This window comes from Marmota marmota, unplaced genomic scaffold (genome assembly GCF_001458135.2).
Source record: "Marmota marmota marmota unplaced genomic scaffold, marMar, whole genome shotgun sequence".
Classification (NCBI taxonomy): domain Eukaryota; kingdom Metazoa; phylum Chordata; class Mammalia; order Rodentia; family Sciuridae; genus Marmota; species Marmota marmota.
This window is the reverse complement of record NW_025999977.1, coordinates 7,659,614-7,666,941: the sequence shown is the minus strand read 5'-3', so window position 1 is coordinate 7,666,941 and position 7,328 is coordinate 7,659,614. Positions and strand designations below refer to the sequence as shown.

General features: G+C 36.1%; 1 protein-coding gene and 1 non-coding gene across 3 annotated transcripts in view; one reads left to right on the top strand and one right to left on the bottom strand.

Annotated features, from left to right (window-relative positions):
- Actr2 (actin related protein 2) overlaps window positions 1-7,328 on the top strand; it is a 42,455-nt gene that overhangs the window by 2,031 nt on the left and 33,096 nt on the right. The window lies entirely within an intron of this gene.
- On the bottom strand, window positions 4,703-4,833 carry LOC125617365. The gene has a single exon (XR_007348338.1). It is a non-coding gene; the product is annotated as a small nucleolar RNA SNORA51 (small nucleolar RNA).

Below are 7,328 nucleotides of genomic sequence, written 5' to 3'. Positions count from 1 at the left end.
AAAAAAAAAAAAAAAAATGAGCCAGGGTAAGAAGAATGTTATAATGCAACAGGTCATTTATATAAAATAATTTTTTAAAGGGAGGCAGATCCACTTGTAGGGAAATGTCTAAAATTTATTAAGGTAAAAAGTTTTAGAATGAACCCATTTATGTGTATTCTTTATTAAATATATTTGTATGCCCACAAATTTGTGTCTATATATGAAAGTTTTGGAAGGATACTTGAAATTCTATAAGTTATCTATGGGACAAGGAATAAAAGAGTAAGGTGAGAGGAGAGAACTTCATGAATTCTCTGAATAATTGGAAAAAAGTTCTTTTTTTTTTAATGTTTATTTTTTAGTTTCAGGGGGACACAATATCTTTATTTTATTTTTATGTTGTGCCTAGGATCGAACCCAGTGCCTTCTGCATGCCAGGCGAGCGCACTACCACTTGAGCCACATCCTGAGCCCCAGTGTTTTGTTTATTTTAACAAAGCATGTTATTATATTTAAACTAATTTAATTACATACATATATTACCTTAGCAGTTAAAACTGCATTTTAAAAGACTACAGTAAAAGTGCATTTAAAAAAAAAAAAAACATGAAGTTTTTTTTTTTCCTTTGGTACCAGGGATTGAACCGAGGGGTGTTTAACCACTGAGCCACATCTCTACCGTGTTTTTTATATTTTATTTTGAAACAGGGGCTCGATAAGTTGCTTAGGGACTCACTAAGTTATTGAGGCTGGCTTTGAACTTGTGATCTTCCTGTTTCAGCCTCCCAGACCACTGGGATTACAAGCAAACATGAGCTCATGGTTGGGGATGTGGCTCAGTGGTAGAGCACTTGCCTAACACGGCAGAGATTCAGGTTCAATCTCTAGCACCACAAAACAAACAAAACCACACACACACACACACAAAACCATGAGCTTAATAACCACCACAGTATCAAATTGAACCTCTATATAAATTTAATACTTTTCAAGTGAATTTACAGTACTTTGTGACTCTGTCAGGCACTCTCTTTTTAATGGATTCTTTTTCTTTGAGGGATATAGCTGAGGTACCCTGTATTTGTAGTATGGGTACATGTATGTGGGATTTTTGCTTGTGGTGCTGGGGATTAAACCCAGGGCTTTACACATGCTAGCTAATTGCTGTACCATTGAGCTATACCCTTAGCCTCTGTATGAGGAGGTTTACCTTATTTTTTACAGTACTGGGGATTGAACCCAGGATTTCACGTGTGGTGGGCAAGTGCTGTAACTTTGGAGCTTCATCTCAGCCCTTTTTATTTTAGTTTTGAGATGGTCTCATTAGGCTGCCTAGGCTGGTCTGGAATTTGGGATTTTCCTGCCTCAGCCTCCCAAGCCTCTGAGATTACAGGTGTGTGCCATCTTGCCCAGCTACCAGTGGGGTTTTTTGGGGGAGGGAGGGTTACTCAGGGGCACTTGACCACTGAGCCACATCCCAGCCCTATTTTGTATTTTATTTAGAAACAAGATCTCACCAAGTTGCTTAGTGCCTCACTAAATTGCTGAGGCTGGCTTTGAACTCCCGATCCTCTTGTCTCTGCCTCCTGAGCTGCTGGGAGGAGCTGCCACCAGTGGAGTTTTTGATGTTCATTTAGAATAGGAGTGTTTGCTGCTGGCTGTGGTAGGCACACCTGTAATCCAAATACTCAGGAGGCTGAGGCAGGAGGATTACCTGAACCTTGGAGTTCGAAGCTGTCTTGGGCAGTTTAGTGAGACCATCTCAAATTAAAAACATAAAAAGGCTAGGGATGTAGCTCAGTGGTAGAGCAAGCTCACCTTGCATGCTTGAGACCCTGGGTTTAATACCCAGTACCACACACACACCAAAAAAAAAATGTGTAAATATTAACTGCAAGCTAATTTTTATGTTACTGTTTCATTAATTTAGCTAACATTAGAAAGCTGATTGTATGCATTTGCTAGTCTTATGTATAATCCATAATTTTAAAATCTTGCTCTTTAGGATAAAAGATCTCTTAGCATGATGTAAATGAAAAAGTATAATTAATTTAAACAAAGATTTATGTATTTGATGTTGTAGTTACTTACAAATTTTATCCATGTTTTCTATAAACATGATTGGCTGAAAATGAAGAAACAGCTCGGATATAATATGTAAATCATATGCAAATCAGGAATGCTGTGATACTTAAGAAAATTTAAGAGGATTAGGAACCACTTAGAGTCTATATTTTGTTTCTAATTATACTTCTGGACATGAATGAACATCTTGTTTTGTTTGGATACCTGAAGTTATAATGGTTATTTTACAGTTAAATAATTTATTCAGATTTAATTTTTAAAAACTTCTTGGAAATAGTTGTTACTCTAAAGTGTTTTCATTAGCCCTTATTTACTTTAGGTTTAGATTTTAAGGGCTGGAGATGTAGATCAGTGTAGAGCACTTGCCTACTATGTGTGAGTCCCTGGGTTCAATATCCTAGCACTGGAATGGGAGGTGGGGTTTAGGTTTTAAAATTTTAGGCTATATGAGGTGGAATTTTGTGTTGAACCCAGGGCCTCAGGCATGCTAGACTAGCACTCTACTACTGAACTACATTTCTAGATGTCAATTTTTTAAAACTCCACTAACAGTCCCAGAATTGAATGATGTAAAAGTAGGTGCATTGTTTTGACCATATGCCAGATGTTGGTTTAATAACTTAATGAGGCCCTGCTGCATTTCCTCATTACCCCCCAGCTAGACTAGTGTCTCATTAGGGTGGCCTAGGGGAGGGAAACTCATCTGATTTCAATAATTTATACACTTTACAAAAAAAGAAAAGAAAGAAAGAAAAATTGACTTTCAACCTTAATCATTCAAACCTGCTTTCTAAAATAGAGTCACTGCAAGTGGCCAGGGAGGCCAGAATTTGGAAATCTGTGAAGCACTAGGTTTTGGTCCCTTTATAGTTGGGCCTAGATCACTAGTATTGTGTATCCTGTTACCAAACTTGAGTGATTTCATCAGCAGTGAGTTCATTTATGAACAAAATGAAGACTTTTAAGTGCTGTTACTGGCACAGAGTTTAATAAGATCTAATGATCTAATGATACAGAGAAGCTTACAATGCTAGAATGATTATATTTTCATTTATAATTCAGATTCATAGTTGCTTGTGACCTGCTTTATCAGATTTATGCTAATTTATATGTTGAATTTAGGAATGTTTGAAATAGAAACAGATCAGAAATTTTGCTTTCATCCTGCAAATGCTATGCAATAAATAAAAAAAATATCTTGGTGGCCTAAGAAGTTTTTATATAATTAATACCCCCAAACCATCAGATTAGTAAGGGAAAAATATAAAGTCAATAAGCCCGAATCCCTCTCCCACCTTTTTTTTTTTTTTTAAAGGAAAAAGGTACTTTTAGAACAGATGTGGTTGGGATTATTCTTCATTTTTGCCTGAGGGAACATTTCCCTGCTCATGCTCTTACCATTTGATGACTCAGTGGGAAGTAAGAGAGCCAGTTTAAACCACACACTATGAAGAGGAAACTATATATGGTAAAATCTATTTCTTAAACACAACCTTTTGCACACAATGAGAGAACTAAGTCACCAAGTCATTTTTGATTTACATGGGGGAGGAATTTCAAGGCTTAAAATGAAACCAAGTGAATGGTCTATAACAAATAATTTCTTTGCATTTTATCATGTCATGGTTTAGAATTTTTAAATGTCATTTTTTTTGTAAGAAAGGTATAGGCAGATTGTTGGTTATCGACAAATGGATTATTAAATTATTTCCTTATGAATTATTAATGCATTCACATTTGAAGTAATGTGAAGTAGTACGGTTTCTACTTATTTTGGTGGAGTATCCAAATACTCTTTGGGAATGCTAGCACTGAATTCTAAGATAGCATCTGCTTTCAGTAAGCTATTACTTATATAGTTTTTTTTTTTTTTATATTTATTTATTTATTTTTCGGTGGACACAAAATCTTTGTTTGTATGTGGTGCTGAGGATCGAACCCGGGCCGCACGCATGCCAGGCGAGCGCGCTACCACTTGAGCCACATCCCCAGCCCCTGCTTATATAGTTTTAATTTGATATCTTTAATTTGAAAAGCCAAATTTTCTTTTCTTTTTCCTTCTTTTTTAAAAAATTTTTGAAAAGCAGTTAAAATGAGTTTACATTTGTATCTGTAGTTTCAGATCTCAGTTTTTGTTTTAAGGTACTTGACAATTTTTTGTCACTTGAAGTAGACTCAAGAATTAAGATATGAGCTACCCATCCGAACAGTTATTATCAGAAAATCTTGGTGTGTTTATTTGCCACTGTGCCATGTTCTTGTTTCCACTGTGTGTATGTGGCTCGGAATGAGGGGCAGACATGTCAACCTTAGGAGTCTCTTTTGTACACCAGGGTTTACTTAAGCTCTGTTTTAGGCTCCTCCTCCCACCTTCAACTTCTGTTATGATTTCTCATTTAATAATATAATAAATATAAATCATATATTTATATTTAACATGCAGGAAACAGCTCTTATAAACTTATAGATTTTCTCTTCAGTCATTCATTGTCTAATTTTCTTTGAGAACATTTATATCCATGTTAAGTGAGCATTTTTAGTCAGATGAATGGGTACTTTTGACCCACCCATTTTTTCATTACTTTGAGGTGAGATGTAAGAATTTTGAGCAGTGTTTTTTTCTTAACTCCGTGCCCCCCCACCCCCCATTCACAGTACAGATCAGGCATAGGGCCTGGACTGAGGTGTATATAGGATAGGTTTAATCTGCCTCTTTTTCTGTATAGTCAGTGTAAGGACACAGCCTTTGGTAAGTACCAGGAGGCCCACATTTTATTTATACTGAAATGTGGATTTGGTTGGGGTAACTATAATACTTTTTCTACCTTCTCATATCATTTTTGTTCAGGTGAACTCTATTTTGATTTAAGGACAAAAGAGAGTTTGTGATTTAAGAGAGATTTTTGTGTTTTTTTTTTTCCTTTTAATTCAAACATACTACTAAAAACTACTAGGTATTATTTTTTTCCTCTGTGGTATTTGTTCCTTCAAATCTTTCTTGGTCACATTAATAAATTACTTAAGAAGATGTGGAAAAATGAATAAGTTCTCCTGAATTTTGCTTAACACTTCTTTGAAATGGAAAATATGTTCTTCATTATTAACCACTGTCAAATGTGGAGGTGGATATGAGCAAGCAGGTTACCTATTACATATGCCCTCATTTCACATTAACTTCTGTCTTGAAAGGTGACCCATAAGAATTGTATAGTATAGCTGGGCCTGGTGGCGTACGCTTGTAATCCCAGAGGCTCCGAAGGCTGAGATGGGAATTGCAAGTTCAATGCCAGCCTCAGTAAAACAAGCCACTAAGCAGCTCAGTGAGACACTGTCTCTAAATAAAACACAGAATAGGACTGGGGATGTGGCTCAGGGGTTTAGTGCCCCTGAGTTCAGTTCCCGGTACCCCCCCTCCAAAAAAAATGTATACAGTATTATACTTTCAGAAATGGGTAGCTATATTTGAAATATGCATGTATGTAGCTTAATGGTAAACTGACGAGGACTAGGTTTTGTGGATTTAGCAGAAGGCATATGAACAGTGTGTTTTATTTAAGTTCTAAAATTAAACTTAAAGTACAAGGACAGAAATTAAGGTGATATTGGGAATATGAAATTTCCTAATTTCAGACAGATTTTTTCATAAAATTTCAATCTGTTTGAATCATAATTTTAACATTTAAAAGACAAGTAAAATTGTGATGGCAGAATGTTCCAGGTTATTTATAGTTAAATATGGTTCATCAGCATCATTTTCAACAGGTCACTGTAAAGATATTTGAAGATATTTTATATTTTGGAGGGTTAGTCAAAAGTCAGTGAGTTTAGGATGTTGTTAAATTTTACCACATCAAACAAAACAATTCCTTGTACATAGTTGCTTCCTGTCCCTGATACATTAATATTTTATTTGCACCTTTGTATTATTCTGTGTGTATCATATCCAGGTACTTTCATCCTAATTGAGAAGTATATGGTGCTTGGTGCTATAGTGCAATAGATTCTTTCTGAATATTAAATACATAGCCATCCCTGGGTATCCACAGGTGATTAGTTTCAGGGAATAGACACATTCTCCTTCTCCCTCTGCCTCTTCCTCTGCTCTGCCTCTCCCCTGCCCACTAAGGGCCCTTACATAAAATGGCATAATATTTGCATATGACCTCCAAATATCCTATATACTTTAAATCATCTCTAGATTACTTAGAATACCTAATACAGTGTAAAGAATTTTATGCAATAATGACAAAAATGTGTTCATTTTCAGTACAGATATCATGTATAGATACAGATTTTTTTTGGTACCAAAGATTGAACCCAGGAGTGTGCTACATCTGAGTCACATTCCCCAATCCTTTTTATTTTTATTTTGAGACAGGGTCTTGCTAAGTTGCTGAGTCTGGCTTTGAATTTGCGGTTCTCCTATCTCAGCCTCCTGAGCTGCTGGGATTATAGGCATGTGCTACCATGCCTGGCTATATTTCCTTTCTTAATATAGCTTCCTTCTCCCACCCTGAATTTTTTTCTTTTTCTCTTTTTTGTGCTATGGAAATTGAAGCCAGGGCACTCTTAATAAAGAGCTATATTCCTGGCCCTTTTTATTTTGAGAAAAGGTATCACTAAGTTGCCCAGGCTGGCTTTGAATCTGGAATCCTCCTGCTTCAGCTTCCCTGAGTATCTGATATCCAGGCATGTATTGTCACACCCTATGATTTTTAATTCTTTTTCTTTTTTTTAATATTTAATTTTTAGGTGTAGATGGACGCAACACAATGCCTTTATTTTTATGTGGTGCTGAGGATTGAACCCGGGTCCCGCCCGTACTAGGCGAGTACTCTACTGTTGAGCCACAATCCCAGCCCTTAATTGTCTTTTTCTTAACAGTGCAGTGCCTGCTCTTAAGAAAAATTATGTTATTAATATTAAAAATCCTTGGTTCTAAGTTTTGCTGTAATCGTTGAACCTCTTAAAATACCAGTTTCTAAGATAGAAATATTAGAATTAGTGATGTGCCCTTGAAGAAGTACACTATCTGAATGTGAAATTATGTTGCTTTTTTTTTAACATTTATTTTTTAGTTGTACATGAACACAGTACCTTTATTTTATTTTCATGTGGTGCTGAGGATCAAACCCAGTGCCTCATGCTAGGCAAGCGCTCTACCTCTGAGGCACAACCCAGCCCAAATTATGTTGCTTTTGTGTGTGTGTGTGTGTGTATGTGTGTGTGGTGCTGGGGATTAAACTCAGGGCCTTGCATAT